At 47.0% G+C, this 18,554-nt stretch overlaps 1 pseudogene; it reads left to right on the top strand.

The window, feature by feature from the left end:
- Positions 1 to 6,468: 6,468 nt before the first annotated feature.
- Positions 6,469 to 17,573, top strand: LOC146596157 (uncharacterized; annotated as a pseudogene).
- Positions 17,574 to 18,554: the final 981 nt, after the last annotated feature.

Raw genomic sequence — 18,554 nt, 5'->3', positions numbered from 1 at the left:
GCTCTGATACAGCAGGAGTGAGAAGGATCCACTCCATTAAAAAGAGATGTGTTCTGCATTAATCTTGCCTACTAGGATAATGCAGGATTGCTCACATGCCCAAATGTCAGACTCAAAGGCAGATCACATCAGAGTGCCACAAGTGGGTATTACTGCAGGTTGCATTTTTTTGTAGTATGGGCAAATTCTGTCTGGTTATTCTGACTTGGTAGCGGCTGAATTAATGGGCATAATAAAGCTACCCTGTAACTAGTTTCTTCCTTCTACCTGGAAGAGCTGTTTGGGCAGGATTTAGAGGACTTGCTCTGTTCAAATGTTCCTGACAGAGCCATAGCCCATATAGTTTTGGAAGAGTCCAAGATTGCCTTGAAGTTCTGTCCAGGACTATGTGAGTACAAAATCATGCCATGCTTTTATTAAAGGCTGACAAATTCTACATGTCAAATGTCCATGACAGATGTGTGGCACATATGGTGTTATTTCAAGGCTTAAAAAAAAACTTGGTGTTGGCATCCTCTGTGATAACTGTATGCCTCCAGCTTCCTGTGCACGTGTTGAATGCAGTGTCATTGCTGTAGCCATTTGGGAAATCTAAGATCCAGCAGTGGTAAGGTGATTCATGCAGCTGAGCAGATGCTGAGTTGCCCTACTYTGCAAGAGAAAACCAAGCCCTCCTCTGGAATCCAACTGGGGAAGATTGGTTCATCCTCTCTGCAGTCTTGATTCTTTTCTGGGATTTTATTCCATTTCTATTGCATCCATGTGTTTTCTTCCTATTTTGAGCTGTCAGAAATGAGGATTCCTTAAGGAAAATAGGGAATAGCCCATCCCATTTTCTGTGGGAAAGAAACTGGACTGCTTTCCCTATGAATCTGCCCTCCTTGCATCAAAGGCAGTGGGCAAAGTTTTAAGTGTCAGCATCTTCCCTTATTCCCTTGCCTGAACCAGTAGAAGTCAACTGATTAATAAATGAGAACTGAGAAAGACAGGGAAGAGAGGAAGAATAGATCATTTTGCGTTCTTGTTTTTGAGTGACTATATTATACTCTTCCACTCATACTGCCTTTAGAAGACACTGAGTATCTTTATTTCCAAAAAAGGAAGCTGAGAGTCCTGTGTAACAAACTGCCACTCAGAACTGGGGCTTTAAGAACACTGCTGGTTTGGAGAACCAGCAGTGGTGACAAAGAAAAACAAAGTGCTGTCTATATCTGAGTATTTCTTGAGATGAGGGAGGTTTAGCATATGGCAAAGCATTTCTGCTAGGTTTCTGCATTGTAGAAAGCTTGGCAAGGCTGATTGTTCCAATCACAGAGACTATGCATTTGGCTTTCCATTTAACTGAAGGAGACCGCTGACTTCAAAACGCTACTTGCTTGCTCTAAAGCTTCCTCCCATTCTTTCTGGCTTTATTTGAACTGCCTGGCAACCTAGCAGCAGATATTAATCCTGAGCTGAGCAATCCTTCAGCAGAGCAGCATGGTGCTCATTCCTTTCCACTCCTTACACACTCCAAAACCCGTATGATGGGATACCCATGTTCCCACAAGGTCAGGGAGGAAGATATGCAAATTATTCTGCCACAGAGAGAGAGAAAAGAGGAGCCCAGCACTACTTTCTTCCTGTTCTTGCTCTTCTTGCGAACAAGTGACAAAGCATACTGAGCCCTACAAAGCTGCTGAGCGCTAGAGTGACCAAGCTGCTGAGCTCTCAGGTGACCTGGCATTTGCATCTTTGTGTTCCTTTTCTTTTCTTGGCTATGGCTGATCTCCTTGTCTAGACTGCAAGGTTTTAGCCTCTCGTTCAGTACAGCTTTGTGTACCTGATGTTGGGGTGTGGAGCTCAGCCAGGACACTCAGGCCCTGCTGTAAAGCCCCCCTACCTGCTGCATTAAGTAGGTGCCACTGATACCACTATACAACTGGGCACTGGTAATGGAGGTGTAAAGAGTGGCAATGCATAGACTTCCTAATTATTCTGAAATCTATGGTCTAGTCAGTGTTCCCGCTTTACTGCTGTGGTTTAGCTTAATCTCTTTTGCCAGGTTTTGAAAAGGTTGTGCAACAATAACAAAACCCCCAAACAAAATAAGCTCTCAGTATTTGGTGAAGGAATGAAAGACAGGGAAGAAGTTAACTCCTAATACATCACAAAAGGTAATTTGGGCCAGGTTATGAAGGAGGTTATTATAAGACAGCCAGGTGGGTATGCTCTAATAGAGACTACTTTGCCATTCAGGAAACTCCGTCATGTCCAGCCCTACAGAGCTGGGCGAACACTATTAGGGAAATCACACCCTCTCTTTTCTGAACTGGAATCCTCAACTCTATCCAAGGTAAAAAGAAAGAAGGAAACAACAGCTCTAGAGTTCACTAAGAGCCACAGATAATGTTTCCACTTCTCTTTGGGCTTTTCGCTCCTGCTTTGTAGGGCTGAAAAATGTGTGCTGTCCCAAGCCTGACTTTCAGTAAATGCCTTACAAAGTTTTAAGCAAATTGCTGTAAGTACTGCTCCATCTTTGACAAATTCTATCCCCAGGGGCTTTAAAGAGGAAAACCATGTATTGGAGAAAAACTGTATGTGGATGTAGAACGTCAATGCAGAGCTGCTTTGGAAAGGCTCTGGGGTTTGTAGGAGCTGGAGAGGAGAAGTCTGGGAGAAGAACGTCAGGGCAAGAAGGGAGTGGAGGAACTTTGCAGAGCAAGAGATTATTCCAGGGATTCCTAAATCTGAGGGTGTCTCATGGGCTGTCTTCCTGTAGCCTTGCCTGTCACTCTGAGACACCTGAGTAGCCAGGCAGCCAGGGATGCTGGTGGCTTTGCCAAATTCCTCTCAAGGTTTCCCTTCCCTGCTTGATGGTGATACTGAAGTGAAATTTCCATGGTTGAACTGAATTTTTGACTACTTTATTAAAAGGCTTATACTCTGACTAAATTACCAGGTTCCTGGTTTAGAAGGTCATGAACAAATGTATTAACACACTACTTACCAAACTCTGACATTAGCTCCACTGGCATTGGATACTTCTGCTGCGATCCTTCTGATACCATTCGCTATTTTTGCTTTGCCCCTTGGCAAGAAGTGATCACATTTCATATGAAGAATTTATCCCTGGGATTTGCAAATTGCCTGAAAGTACGCATAACCTGTCTACGTTATGACAATGGGCAAAAAGTGAACCACAGGAAGTTCCACCTGAATGTGAGGGGGAATTTATTTACTGTGAGAGTGACAGAGCATGGGACAGGTTACCCGAAGAGGTTGTGGAGTCGTCTTCTCTGGAGATCTTCAAAATCTGCCTGGATGCAACCCTGTCTAACATGCTAGGTGACCGTGCTTGAGCAGGGAGGTTGGACTAGATGATCTCCAGAGGTCCCTTCCAACCTTACCCATTCTGTYGTTCTGTGATAAGTCTGGCTTTTTGTCCTTAACAGTTCTGTCTCTAATACATTGACATGTCAGGCAAATCTCTCCAGTGAGAGGGCAGTGAAATACTTGGAAAAACTCTACAGTGGCTGTGAAAGCCCTCGTAACGGAGCTTTTTGGACTGTGTCAGGGTGAAAGGGTCATCAGTTTGGGAGATGCACTATCTCTTGAGGACTGTGATTCTGTGCTCCTCTGTACATGTGTGGCTTTAGATTTGAATGAGATGGACCCTTCCCTGCCTGATCTCACTATGCCCTTCACCACCCAGGAAGGAAGGGACTGCTCAGAGAGAGGTGCTTGCCCTGAAACACATTGGGGAGATCACCTCCCTAAATCACTGCAGGTAACTCAAAGAGACAAATTGCCAGTTTAGAAACCTAACCAGGCCCTATTTTCTCACCTAGGAGCGTGTACAGAACCAAGTGCCCTTGCAATAAAATAGCAGGTACCATTCAGTGTAGATAACTGTAAAGCAATCCAAGTGCGAAAATACAATCCCAACTGTATACATAAAACAAAGTGCTCTGAGCTGAGCTTTAGCACTCAGCAGTGAGATCTTCGGCTTATGGAAGACATCTCCATAAATTTCTCAACTCAGCAAGGATCCAGAAAGGAAAAATTGATGAAAGAAAGAGAGAGGAAAACAAAATTATTTRTCACCTGTGTAAACCCACAGTTTTCTCACAGTCCTCCCCATCTCAAGAATAATATAACAGGAAGAGAGTCAGAGAAGGGCAAACAAGGATGATCAAAGATCTGACACAAAATGACTAAGTGAGCTGTGACTTTACAACCAGGAAAAGAGAAACTTAGGGGAGATGCTGTAGAGGTCTGGGTTTCAGAGTCTTGGAAAGACTAGGCAGGAATTGGCTGCTCAGTCTTTTCCAGCACAGGGACTAGCTAGTGGAAATGAGAATCTAAAAACAGGTCAAAGGAGATGATTTTCTGTGTAGTAGTGGTTGGGGAATTCATTGCCAAAGGATATCGTGGTGCTAAAAGTTTATGTGGGTTCAAAGGGAGTGTGGCTGTCCAGCAGAACTACATCTCCCAGGCTGCACAAGCCTGTCTTTTCTGGAAGGGACTGGGAGTGGTAGGTGCGTCATGGAAGGAATAATGCACAGCATGTGAAGAACAGCAACACAAGGTTGCTGGTGAACAGTATCTTGAAGACATTGCAGCATGAGAGGCGCAAAGAAACTGCTCTTAAGTGGTCAGCTTTTGAGGGAAAAAAGAGGAATCATGCTGCAAATTTATATATATCTAACGAAAAAATTCTGGAAGGGGAGGCTTTGCTGACAGAAGTTACTCAGAGTTCCATGGCATGGTTGCTGGTTGAAGGGAGACCTGTTTCTTCACTAATGCCAAGTGATCAATAAGGGCTGAGCATGAGGAATTGGCTGATGTGGACAGAGGAAGTTCTTAGTTTCATATCACTGTTGCAGTAGCTTGGCTTTGCTGTTCCTCACATTTCCACCCTGGTTGGACTGAGAAGGCCAGCAAGGATGTCAAGGTCGTGGCCAGAAGATGATGCAGTGGGTAAGTGGCCAGCCCTGCCTGGTTCTTCTCAGCTCCTCTATTAGAAGTCATCTGCCTGCTGTCTTGCATATCCATTTCAGTGACTGCCAGATGTGCAGGAGTGCCATGTTCTCTGACCTTGCCCAGCCCTCAAATGTTCTGCTTCCCAGCCCATAAAGCTTGTCATTCCAGTGGCACAGACAGTAGGAGGTCCAGCAGAAAGCTCTTTCAAGCAGCTGCTCTAACCTGTTTTTCTTCACTCAGAGACATAAAACCTGTTTTCTTGTGCTGCTGGACTTCAAAGGCTGGCTCCAGTCCTGCCCTTGGTGCCCCAGCCCTGCCACCGACTCTGATCCTGCCTTTTCTCCTATCTGCCTGTAGGCCAGATGGGCCTCAGCACACTGTGTATGGTGGCCTTTGAGCAGGGTGGCTTTTGCACACAGTGACTCTCAGGATTTGATAGTGCTCTGAGCATGATGGCTCCGTAGTAGCTTCCCAGCATAGTGACAGAGTGGCCACACAGTGACCTCTTGGGCACAGTGGCTCTGGGGATGGTGGCCTAGTGGGTACATTGACCACATGGTGGCTCCTTGGGCACGGTGGCTCTGAGACATAACAACTCCTTGGAGAAGAGGGTTTCACGGTGACTCCCAAGCCCTGTGGCTCAGCATCCAGAGCTGCTGGTCCTGTGCCACTGAGACCTGGCACAGCACAGAGTTGTGGTCAGAGCGGCCCTGCTGAACCAATGATTTGCTTGAGACATCAACTACCATGTTCATGCTTTGGGAGATGCACCATAGCAAAGCATCCTACTTTATTAGACATACAACCACTTTGAGAAAACCATCCCCTGCTCCTGACAGCTGTTTCATATCGAGGCTTCTGGTGCCTGTGAGGATTCTCCTATGGGCAAGATGGGAAAGGGGGCAAAGAGATACGAAAAAACATTGGTCTCTGCAGCTGCATCAGAACCAATGCTCTCTCCATGGCTTTGACCACAACAAAATGAATTTTGCAGTTTCATGGCACTACTATTGACCCCATGGCTGATTTCTGAAGGAAACTAAGGTAATGGGAAGGATGGAGTCACTGGCAGGACACTGGGGAGAGCCCCACTTCTCGGTATCTCATGTAATCTGCAGTGTTTCAGGGCACTGATATGAATCACTAGTGTGTACCTTTCTTCCTCCACCCTTACCCCCCCCAACACTGCAAGTGAAAGTATATGCGCCTAGTAGCACAATTTAAACCATATGACAAAAAACTCACAACCCCTCTTACACACAAAGACAAGAGGATAAAGAGCTTGCCATTGCTCAGTTTGCATCTGTTACTACTAAAATCATGAGTGTGTTTGTTGGATTTAATTACCTCCATAGACTATGACTCATTTGAAAGTGTACATCAAAAATGGCCAAGGGGAGTTGGGAGGGAAGTGAAGAGCCTTGGTTAGCACGATTAGCATCTCTTGCCCAGCCCTGGATTGCCACCATTTATTTACACCTGGGAAAAAATAGTACCGACCTGATGAAACCCCAGGAATTCCTGCACTATAGGGCAGACATAGAAGATGTAGCCATCTCCAGTCACAATGATGACAAATCCATTGAGTGCCTGAAAAGGTAAATTCAGCAGAGAGTTACTCCTCTTAGCTTTAATCCAGTTGCACACAGAAGACCTTTTCTAGGTGTTTCTCAAGTGTCCATGGAAGAGGAAGGGATCTTCTTCATCAATAGGAAACCCATAACAAAGAAAAGCAGCTTGAGACTACATTAAGCTTTGAACCCCAGATAGTTGAGGAGTTTTGGGGGATAGGCTTCTCAATGTTAACATAAGTACTGATGAAAGATGGCCTGGCCAATTTTTCTAGAGCCATTGTCCAAGCCTTCTCACCAGAGGGCACCTTCTGCATCAGAAGAGATCAGCAGGACAGGTTTCTGGAGTGCCTGGAATAAGTGACACTCTCTGTATCTCAACTAGCAAAACCCAGGCCTGTCCAGCTGGCAGATCTGATTTTCTTTAAGGAAATGGCAGAAAATCTTCCATGGAAGCACAAGAAGTGACAAATGTAGACTGTGTGGATGGAGGAAAGACCACAAGGAGAGAGCCTTGAGCTATGGAAGAGCCCAGTGGCACCAGGAGGCTAGCACCAGTTCAGGCATAGTGAAGTTTTCTGAGATGGTGGCAACTACAGTCAGCCACTGACTTGACATATTTACTTGCTCTTTCATTTTAAGGATGAACTCCAAAGGCACCCTGAGGCCTGCTCTTCACCCCAAATTTCCCAGTGGGTTATACAAGTTTATTTCTGCATTGCTTATGTAGGTCTTCCCACAATTTTTTTGGAGACTCCCAAAAACCTGCCTTTTAATTCTTAGTACCTCAGGACTATAAGCACATCGCTAGCCCACAGACTCCTGCTGTCAGCTCCAAAGGTGCATAAACACCTGCACAGCTCACCCAAGCTCGGGAGYAGCCAGAGCAGAGGTGGTCAACTGTGCATCTGTGCACTGGCTTCCATGTGTCAAAGCCATGTGAAAACATGCATCCTCTTTGCAAAGGCCTCTGCATTTTGCATGTAGCTTGCATGTGGCAGGATTACAATTCATTGTAGACATAGCTCCARAGGGATATATTGCACTTGTAAGAGCCCCTTCCCATGACTTCCACCTCCACTTGCCTGGCTGTTCTCTTCTCTGTCCTGGATTTTCCTAGGAGCAACTGGACAAATTTTGCAAGGGATATTGGCTTGCCAGAATGCAAAGTAAGACCAATTCAGCCACTGCTACCATTGAAAGATGTGACTGTAGCTAAAAACAATACCTATTTTGAAACTAAAAAGTTGGAAAAATCTGGAAATTCAGATGCGGAATTGGTGAGGCCTTGAACTCATATATGTGATGCCTGTGTGGCTTCCTCCCTCTCCTCATAAACATGCAGGCTCTTTGACACATCTTCAGGGAGGCAACAGCATGAAGATCTCATCTATCTCTGATTACATGGGACCTTTCCCATTTGATTTTATTCTTGCTCCTGACAAATGTCTAGTAGACTCTATGTTTGTAAAGGCTCTCAAACATTTCTTGGTGTTCAGTTGCCACAATGAGACACCAAGTTGGGAAACTGCTCCATTCAATGGACAATCGAGAATAAAGCTCTAAACACAAAAAAAATAATCTCTACAAAAATCATCTTGCTGTTCACACCATCTGCCATCTTCACTTCTCAAAGTGCGCTTCACAATTAAACATACACAGCCTTCAGTTAAATATACACCCAATTGCTGCTCCTTGCTGGAAAAAAAATCTCTCCACCATGACACTGAGTTATTAGAAACCAATAGATGCACATTTGTGAATATTCACATTGTATCCCATAGGCAGAATGAATTGAAAAACTATTTACGTTTTCTAAATAGCTATGGAAAATGCCAAGGCTCACTAGCAATTTTCCCCAGCCCTACAGTCCTAACATATATGCAATCCTTAGGAAATTAACAGGCTCCTTGTGTGTCTGGGCAACTCTCTCTGGTCTCATTTTTGCAAATGGAAGGTACAATCTGGTCAAAAAGTATAGTAATTGGTTTGTGAGAATTTTTCATTCGTCATCTATGTCTGATTGCAAAGAGCAGCACACCCTCTACATGGGGAAGGATTTTATAGTTCCTACTCACTTGAAAGGGAAGTAACTTCCTTACTTGTCTGAGGGGAGAGGGGAAAGAAGAGGTAAATCCAATCATATTCCAAGAGAAAGCACTGCTAGTAAACATTTTGATCAGTTAACTGATTGCTTTGTTTTGATAGTAAAAAGGAATACTAACGAGTTAAAAAAATACTGTTTTGAGTCATACAGAAGATTGTCTTCCCTGTAAACAATGTGTTTTTAGCTCTTCTAGTCCAGTATATAAACCTTCACACTTTGCAAGGATTCCAATCCCTTTGAGTCAAACTGATCCAATGCTGGCTTCCAGTTTTGTAGCTCACATTACTGGGGGCTCAGTAGCTACCTTCGCTTGTCCTGTGAGTCATCCTCAGTGTCGCAACACTCATGTAGCCATGAAAAACATTTTAGAGACTTGTAGAAACAATTTACGGGACTAAGTTTTCATTTTAAACTTTTTTATCCAGGCCACAAGCCACTTCATGCCTTTCTGAGCCATTCTAGCAAATGCTGGTGCTGTCAGGTCTTGTCCTACTGTTTTGCAATGGGCCATTTCAGATGCCATCCCTGTGGATAATTTTGTATGGTCTGTTTGCATGTCTTTATTTCTTCCAAGCAACAGAAGTGTTATTTTGTCTTCTGATCCAATTCCTTAGCCAAACCATCATGGCTGTCCTCACTGCAGGTCACAGGTTTGCAAAGGGAAGAGAGGTTAGAAGGAGCCTCTGAGAAAGGGATCTACCCCAACCAAGCAGTGTCACTAGTCCCTGTCCTAAGGTGCTCATCACCTGGTCAGGGGATGCAGAAAATGGAAACAGTTCCCAGGGTCTTCTCTCATTTTCCAAATGGGACCACATGTCCCGTAGCACCTGGTGCTGGCCCATCAGCAGGATCAGGAGGACCTATCATTGTACTCAGCAGAGGGCAAGAACAGAAGTAAGGCACCAGACAATTGAGCTATCGCAGATACCTGGAGCAGAAGGTCTCCTTCAGGAAATGACACCTTGTTGGCRTGCAGGTACGTCTGTCCATTCCCTCCTAGTGCCTTGGGTTGATCCAACACATGACTGCCAATATCTGTCCCAGCAGCTGTGAGCAAGGGACAAAAAAATCGGTGTGGAAGGGGCAAACCCAGAGGCTCTCCCTCCTCCTCCTCTTCTCAGCATTGCTCTTAGATGGCTGCACCATGCTACCTAATGCTTACGCATCTGGCTCAGAAAGAAGATGAAACCTCAGGGCGCTGGAACAGAGACCCACAACACATAACCCCTTGACCAACCCATCCGCACTTGACCAACACTGCCTCTAAGATATAATCTCCCCTGCTTGGTCCCATTTGCAGGAGGTCTCTCTTCTGCCAGCATATGAGGCAGAAACACAAAGGGATGGGGGGAGGAAGTCAGTGTTCCTGGGACTTCCAGACTAGGAAACGGAATCCAACACAAGATTGGATTGATGTAACATAAGAGACCTTCAGGTTAGGGCTTGCTGAGAGTTGACATTCACTGCCACAGGCCAAGTGCTGCACCGTGGCTGACTTTGAACCACTACAGTACTGTGAGGTTTCAAATCAAGAAGAGCCTTCCTGTCCTTTTGAGCTAACAGAGTGGGTCAAACTTTCCTCCATTTGAAGTACCATGAAAGCATCCAAGTGTCACAGGTGGCCAGTTTACCTTCCCATTTGATGACTCAAAAGTATATCACAGTGTCTGTAGGCTCAGCTTTCTCCGTTCAGCCTTCTGAGCAGCAATCTAGTTACCAGGACCTACGGCTTTGTGGCTCCTTGGGCTGACTTATTTACCACCTGGCACCCTACCTCACTGTGTGCCTTTTAGGCAAAATCCCTGGGTGCAGCTGATGTGAAACCTCCTGCTTTGGTCCCAAAGACCTCATGCACCAGAGAATATGTAGAAAATGGGTTGTTCAGGGAACAGGAACACAGCCTGTAGGACTCTCTGAGGCTGCTCGGGGAAATCCTTAGTGCAGTACTTCCTTTCCTGGGAACACTTTTGAAACAGTRTGAGCCCGAACTCAGCTTCCAACATAAGGACAATTTTGAGGGAAGGTTTTGTGTCAGCTTGAGCAAATACCCACTGCCATAGAGAACGATATGCGTTCATTTGCACTGCAAGAAAGACGTAGCTCCAATGTTTCTTCTGCTTTGTGTGTCAGAAAACCCAGGCTGCAGGTATACACCAGGGATCAGCTCTGCACCCTGGCATCTGCCATGTAGGTCAGCTGTCCCAAGGGGATTATAGGCCCACCCATTTATGAGGTTTCACTCCAAGCAGTAATGCTGGCACAGTGGAGCTTAACTCTTGCAGACAAGGGCCAGGATGAGCCATACTGCCAGAGTTCAGTGAAGATGTCCAGTGGCACAGTTGTGCAAGGACCACACACATGTACACCTCACCTCCTGCCCACAGGCTCTTCGCCTAGTGTGTCCATAGAGTCCCTCAGCTGCTCAGCAAAGTGCGCTAGAGGAGCAGGTATATGGCTGGTGCCCTGAGAGGCTCCCCATCACATTGCTGTAGTGTTTCTCCTGGCCTGGTGGGAACATGAAGGGACACGGCTAGTGGGCCAGTGGCTCAGATCTCTCCCCTGGGCCTAACTTGCTCTGCCAGGAGGCTGAGGACTATATGGGTCCAGGAACTGCCCTACTTATCCCATCCCATGTGAGCTCCTGCAACACCTGAAAGACAGCGCTAGGCTTTGCTCACACTTGCTGTGTGAGGGAAAATCTCTGGGTCCAAACTGGGAGCTTAAATATTTTAGATAGAAATGCAACCGTACAAGAGGAATTTCGGGGCTTGGCTCCATGGCTCCAGAACCCTTCTCTGTCCTTACAAATTCATAGAATCATAAAATCATGCAATCGGTAAGGTTGGAAGGGACATCTGGAGATCATCTACTCCAACCCCCCCTGCTCAAGCAGGGTCACCTAAAGCATGTTAGACAGGATTGCAGCCAGGTGGGTTTTGACCATCTCCAGAGAAGGAGACCCCCACAACCTCTCTGGGCAACTGGTTCCAGGGCTCTGTCACTCTCACAGGGAAGAAATTCCTCCTCGTCTTCAGGCGGCACTTCCTGTGGCACTGTGGTTCAGTTTGTGCCCGTTGCCTCCAGTCCTTTGGCATGCGACTACCGAAAAGAGTTGAGCCCCCATCCCCTTTACACCCTCCCTTCAKATTCTTACGCACATTGATAAGGTTCCCCTCTCAGTCTTCTCTCCTCCAGGCTAAAGAGGCCCAGCTCTCACAGCCGTTCCTCAGASGGCAGATGCTCCAGTCCTCTGATCAWCTTGGTAGCCYGACRCTGGACTCTCTCCAGTAGCTCCATGTCTCTCTCGTACTGGGGACCCCGGAACTGAACGCAGTACTCGAGATGTGGCCTCAGCAGGGTCAAGTAGAGCGGCAGGATCTCTTCCCTCGACCTGCTGGCAGCACGCTTCCTAATGCACCCCAGAATARCATTGGTCTTCTTGGCCGCAAGGGCACATTGCTGTCTCAGAGTCAACTTGTCACCAACCAGCACTGCCGGGTCCTTCGCTGCAGAGCGGCTTTGCAGCAGGTCAGCCCCCAGCCTGTACTGGTGCATGGAGTTATTCCTCCCTACATGCAGGACTCCGCACTTGCCCTTGTCGAATCTCATGAGGTTGCTCTCCGGCCAGCTCTCCAGCCGGTCCAGGTCTCTCTGAATGGAAGCACAGCCCTCAGGAGTATCAGCCACTCCTCCCAGATTGGTATCATCAGCAAACTCACTGAGGAGGCACYCTGTCCCTTTGTACAGGTCACTGATGAAGAAGTTGGACAGGATGGGACCCAGTAATGAGCTCTGGGCAGCTCCACTGGCCACAGGCCTCCAACTAGACTCCGCACCACTGATGATGACCCTCTGAGCTCTGCCTTTCAGCCAGTTCTCAATCCAATTCACAGTCCACTCCTCTAACACACACCTCCTTGGCTTATGTAGGAGGATGTTCTGGGAGCCAGTGTCAAAGGCCATGCGGAAGTCAAAGCACACAGYGTCCACTGCTCTCCCCTCACCTACCCAGCCAGTCATGCCATCAGAGAAGGCTAGCAGATTGGTATACTGCTTCTTTGGATGTGTAGATTAGAGCAGGAGCAGCAAAGAGTTACCATGGGAATACTGTGCATGATGAGAGCCTGTGTGCCTGTGCTCATGGTCTTCAAATCCATTTGCTGCAGCTAAGCCTCACTTTGTGGACAGGCCTGGTGGCAGAAGTCTGAAAGCCACATCAGTGCCTGCAATCTGTCTGTGGGAGCTCCCAGATTTGGAATGTTTGTGGGCTGATGACTAGAAGGATGGTGATTTCCCAGTGCTCTGCAACATCCCATGGCTTCCGCTTGGTAGTTGCATTCCTCATGGCAGCCAAGCATAAGAGCATGAGTCCCAAATGTTGGCACAGCCTCCCCTTCCTCCTGTCATCAAATTGAGCAAACAGAAATGATGTGTTTTCTTTCACTGTGCTGGATGATTGGGGACTGCTCTCAAAAGCCTTTCTGCTTTTGAGCATTTGAAAATCTGTTTATTGCAGTGCAGGCAGTTTATTCCCTTACTTCTATCTGGGATACAAGCTGAGCTTGCTTCATGATTGTTCTGCGTTCACTCTAGGACTAAACTTTCAATCATGTATGTATATTAATAATGAGGGAAAGAAAAAGAAAAGTGATCAGAAACCATTATGAACTACTAATTTCCCATGGCAAYATTGTATCCATTTTTTGACGCTCATAGGTTCACTTAAGCAGCAAAGTCTTCATCAGGAGCAAATCTGCAAGGCCAAGTGAGAGCCGTGAGAAGAGGTCACACTTTATCCTTCTCTCCTGTTTCCCATGATTATATTCCCCACCTTATATGAATGAACAGCACCAGAGATCTTGGCGGTATAGGATTATTTCAGGGGATGGAGGTCTGGATGGAGAACAGTGTCTGTGGTCCATCTGAATGTGCTCTGTCTCGCTCTCAACTCTCACTTCCCTTTGATTTCATAGCCATACCTGCGGACCAGACGCTGTCAGCTGGATACAGCACCATGTACAGCCCCCAGCACCTCCCCCCTGAGAGCACCTGCTTCCTGGAGAGGAATTTCATCTGTTGYTTCCACTGCTTGCTAGATAACTCCTCAGGATTTCTGGTAACTCAGTCCTTTGCCAGTGTACCCTTCTTCCCCCAGCATCACCCCCACAGTATACAGCTGGCCAGCCATGCAGCCTAGCTTCCCAAGGAGGGATGGGTTCTTGCTTGAGGATGGAGCAAACCTGGCATATCTCAGCAGAAAGCCATATTCCTTTGTTCACACTTCTATGGTGGGACCCAGCAAAGTTCCAGGTGCACTGAGCATCCTTCCAGGCCTGACTCTTTCAAAACTCAATGTCACTTCCATAGGTTTCACAGCCAGTAGCCACAGACTATGTGCACACATCTTTGATCAGGTCATAAAGTAAGGTCCATACAGGATTTGAGCACCTCAAAACTGAGTGGCCACTGAACTGGGAAGCTGCCCTGTGGGTCAAAAATTGCAATGGGGAACAGCATCTCCAGAGGCCTGATGATGTCAGCATAGACTCAGATTGCTAACCCTGACAGAGCAAGCTGTGTTTCTGAGCTGTCCAGCCCAGTTCAGTGCAAACCCTTTGTATCAGGCTCTGAATGCAGCCTAGAGACATCTCCCACTTGTAACAGCGTTGATAGCACCGTTTCGTACACAGCACTGTCAGGCAGAGCCCATGCTTCACGTACGCTGTGCACGTACATTCACTAGAAGCCACTCATGTCCCATGCTGGTGTGAGTCAAGGCAGTCTGGGATGGCTAATTCTCATTTCCTCACACTGTTTGCCTCATACCCTCATTTTCTACCCCCTATAAGGCCTTGAATTACCATGGACTCTTGAAATTGCTTCATGGGCAACAGAAGAGGGCATCCAATAGCTCCCTGCTGCTTCCCCGGCTGGCTCTCTTTGCCATTGCAACTCCCCTCCAGCCACTCTCGATCCTGGAGTTTTGGACTAAGACATTCATCTTCCAGACAAAGCACAAGCTGGACTTTACTCCAATTGCCTGTGATTCCAGATATGGTGTCTCCCTCCTTTGCTGTAGCAAAATCCACAGACCGTGAACAGAAAATCTTTAGGAGCAGGGCACTTCTGACCAAACTTCCATGGCAAACCCAGCAGGTGTCTGACCCCTTTGGAAATTTGCCTGGTCCACTGCTGGGCATTTCTGCAGCTCAGGTTTCCTGGCTGCCCAGTAACACAGAAAGCAGACTAAATGGGTCCCAGGACTTCTTAGCTCCCATGTTTTAGCCCAGCGAACCCAACCTGAGTTTCCTGTAAAATGGAGTACAGCTTAGCCTGGGCTGGAGCAGCCATGCCACTCAAAATTAGGAACTCTAACAGGTGCTAACTGTTAGATATTGGGAAGAGGATGCACTTTGTACCCTGTTTTCAGGGAAAAGATTGTGCTGGGATATACAGAAACGGAGCCATGTATGAGGGGATCTGGATACCAGTTTGTGCATGTGGCTGACGATGTACTACACAGAGAACCATGTGAGAAGTGAGTGTGGAGGGGAACAGTGGGCCCCTGACTCAGCATGGGGACATCATGGCTGCAGTGTGTGCATTCATGGGGGCATAAGTAATGGGGAACTTGGCATCATCATGTCACTACAGTAGAAGTGAAATTCTGACTATGCTGTGACCATTGCTTCTTGGATGGGCAATCTTGTCCAGGATCAGAAGTGATTGTGATAAAGAACTTCCTGTTGTGGGTGATGCCTGCACAAGGAGTTATTACTGCAAAGTGCCTTTCTGTGCAGAGAAACACAGCATAGTCATGAAACACAGCATCACATACTTTGTCCTGCTTCCATAGCATGGATGTGAGGTGATTCACCAGATGGTGACCTCTTGCACATGTGATCTGTCTATTGTCATGGAGTTACAGACTAATCATGTCTGTGTCAACTGTGTTTTCTCTCTGACCCAGTGATGAAGATAGGGAAGAGTGGCCTAACAGTTTTCAAGCTACTAACCAAGAGGGCTGGCTGGGTCTGGGTCCAGGCCAATGCCAGGCTGGTGTACAAAGGAGGCCAGTCCGACTGCATCATTGCCAGGTAGCGGGTCCTCTTGTGAGTATTACTGTATTTGGGACTGTTTTCATCACCTCCTCGCAACTCAGAGGCTAGAGATATGGATGATGATAGAAGTGTTTATGGCAATGCAGTTGGAGGGAAGTGTGGTTGGGCTGCATGGCCAGCATCTTCCTGTGCATACAGTCCCATAGGAAGGGGGACAGGGGTCTGCTGGAGCCCAGGATTGAAAATGCTATCTGTAAAACAGCTATAGGAACATTGTTACACATGTACTTGTTTCTGCCTAGGGTGAGCCTTGTGCAGGCAGCCCCTCCCAAACAACAGAGATCTCCCTGTGGGCTCTCCACAGCCCCAGTCCTCCACCAGCAGTAACACTACTACTACTAGTAACAATCCAATCTAACACTATCTTTTAGAAGTGCTCAGATCTGTGAGCTCCCATGTTGCTATTTGGAGGCTGGTTTTGCCTTGCCCAGAGAAGGTAATCATGCTGTTTCCATCTCTTTTTTATCCTGCCTTGAAGAAATGAAGAAGGAAGAACATCTGCAGATGCAAAACCTGCAGCTGCTTTTTAGTTTTGCCATGGGGTAAGCAGTCTTATATGGGAATGACCTTCCTGATTTCCTGGATTCCTTCCAGACTAAGGAGGAGTTTCAAACAAGTAAAGACTCTCACATGGAGCAGTGTTCAGTAGTCCTCAATTCTCTTCTTGAGGCCATGAAGAAGCAGGATGCATCTGTGTATGTCTCTCATGCTGATAATGTCCGACAGTTTCYCCTGATAAGTCTCATCAGTGAGTCTGATGGGCCAGGCCAAGACAAGAAAGCTAGCGACACCAAGGAGGACAACGACTCCCTCCTGGTCATCATTGAAACTCTCTTTGAGAAAAGTGGACAGGAACATCTGTCAGACCCTCCAGAACCTCAGTGCTGACAACATGGAACTCCAGCAGTGGGAGAAGACTCTGTTTGGCTTGAGTGCAGAGGTGCTGACATCTCAGAATATTGATGAGAGGCTGGGCAGTGGCGTAAACACCTACATGGAACAGATGCCGTTCAGGAAGGACACTGGGAAGACACTGGACTATCAGCTGCTGCACCACTGTGGTTTCAAACATCACCACAGCTTCAAGCACCTGATGCACAAGACCAAGATGCTGTGGTTTCTCTTGTCTCCATTATGTCCAAGGGCAGCTCTGCTCAACCTAAACAGCAGGCCCCATTTAACCCAGCTGGGCTCATGAGAAGAACCACCCCACATACTTCAGAATCCCACAGCAAACCCTCTGTAACAGATCAGCCGGCAAACCCAGGATAATTTTTTCAAGCAGAAGGTACCAGCTCTCTTCCTGCAGACAGCATTGTTCCTAAAATTCAGAGCCAGACAGAGCACCAGCTAATGGGCTCAGGCTGTCCACCTCCATTGGATTCAAATGCACTAGTGACTCAGTAGCGTGATACTCAAGTCCTGGCAAACCTAGCCAATGCTTTGGGGCAGAACATTGTTCCAGGAGATTGCCCATCAGAAGCTTGGGTGACTGTGGCTCCAAAAAAGCTGGGAGTGGTGGGAATGCAGATGGAGTCACAGAGAAATGCTCTGGTCAGTAGCCAACAGAATGTGCTTGTCTTGCCAGGGGCTGGGCTGTGGTTGTCACCCTTGCAACCTGCTCCTTGCCCAGAACAGGGCTTGCGCAAGTCTTGTACAGTCCAGTTCTCTGCAGTTGAGGACCTCTGTAATGCAGCAGCATCTCTTCTTGTGGAAGAACGAAAGCCATTAGAAGCTGGGCAGCAGCCAGGAACTGACAGCTTCCCCAAACAGCCTCCTGCTCTCCTGACAGAGTCCAACTTTTACTAGGAAGGGGTCTGGGTAATGATCCAAGAGGACAAGTGATTAATGAAGCATTGGCCACAGCTTCTGCAGGCTGGGACACATCCTCAGGGATGCAATGAGCTGAGTCTGATGCAACACAACAGACTCCTGCTGGATATTGGCATTGACCCAAACACTCAACAGACAGACCACGTTGTGCTGCCTCAGTGAGAGTATGGAAATATCAAGGGCTTCTTTAAACACCAAAATGCCTTTCTTAAGGATGTCTCTAAAATATCCCTTCCCTAGCACCCAAGCACTTTGTCTTGCCACAGTGAGAGCCACCCTAGAGCATTGCATTACTCATCAGGACCCATGCTGGGTTGCTCAACAACTCTCCCTGTGGCAGTAGGTGCAAAAGCAACCTCGCCTGAGCTAGGCCCTTGCTTTCCACTGGTGTCCTTCACAGACAGACAGGCAGGTGAGCAGCCACTCTGTCTTTGAAATGTTCAATTCAAGATAAGATGTGAAGGCTGTGGGACCCAAAAGACACCTGTTTGCACATGTGGAGTAAGGGGTGATGAGCAGGAGTACATGGTGACAGATGGGATGTGGTTTGCTGGCAGTTGTAGCTGTCTGTGCAATGGAGCCATTTGGCTTCCAGGCTTCTGGGCAAGAAAAATGCCCAGAAATGCTTCAAACCACAAAGATGGCTCTAAGCAACAAGCCCATTTCTTTGAATTAATAATTTTGAATATTTTCCTGACACTTCTCCCAGCCAGCTCTTTAACACTGTATAGGAAAAGTCGGTTTTCAAGCCTGATTGTGAAGTAGTATCTACAGTTTGGGAGGCATATTTTAAAAAATGTCTGGCAATTATGGGCTTTTCTGTACTTTGCCAGGCCCCCCCTCAAGTGATGCCCCACACTTCCTGAGCAGTCATTTTATTTCCAGTGCCTGAAATGAGGTTCCCACAGCAGAGCTTTTAGATAGCGTAGTATCAAGTGTTTTGCAGCTTCTCCATGA

The sequence above is a fragment of the Rhea americana genome, unplaced genomic scaffold, assembly GCF_003343005.1.
Source record: "Rhea americana isolate MKP2758 unplaced genomic scaffold, rheAme1 scaffold_209, whole genome shotgun sequence".
Classification (NCBI taxonomy): Eukaryota; Metazoa; Chordata; class Aves; order Rheiformes; family Rheidae; genus Rhea; species Rhea americana.
Note: the sequence above shows the minus strand (reverse complement) of the source record. Positions and strands in the feature narration are given on the sequence as shown.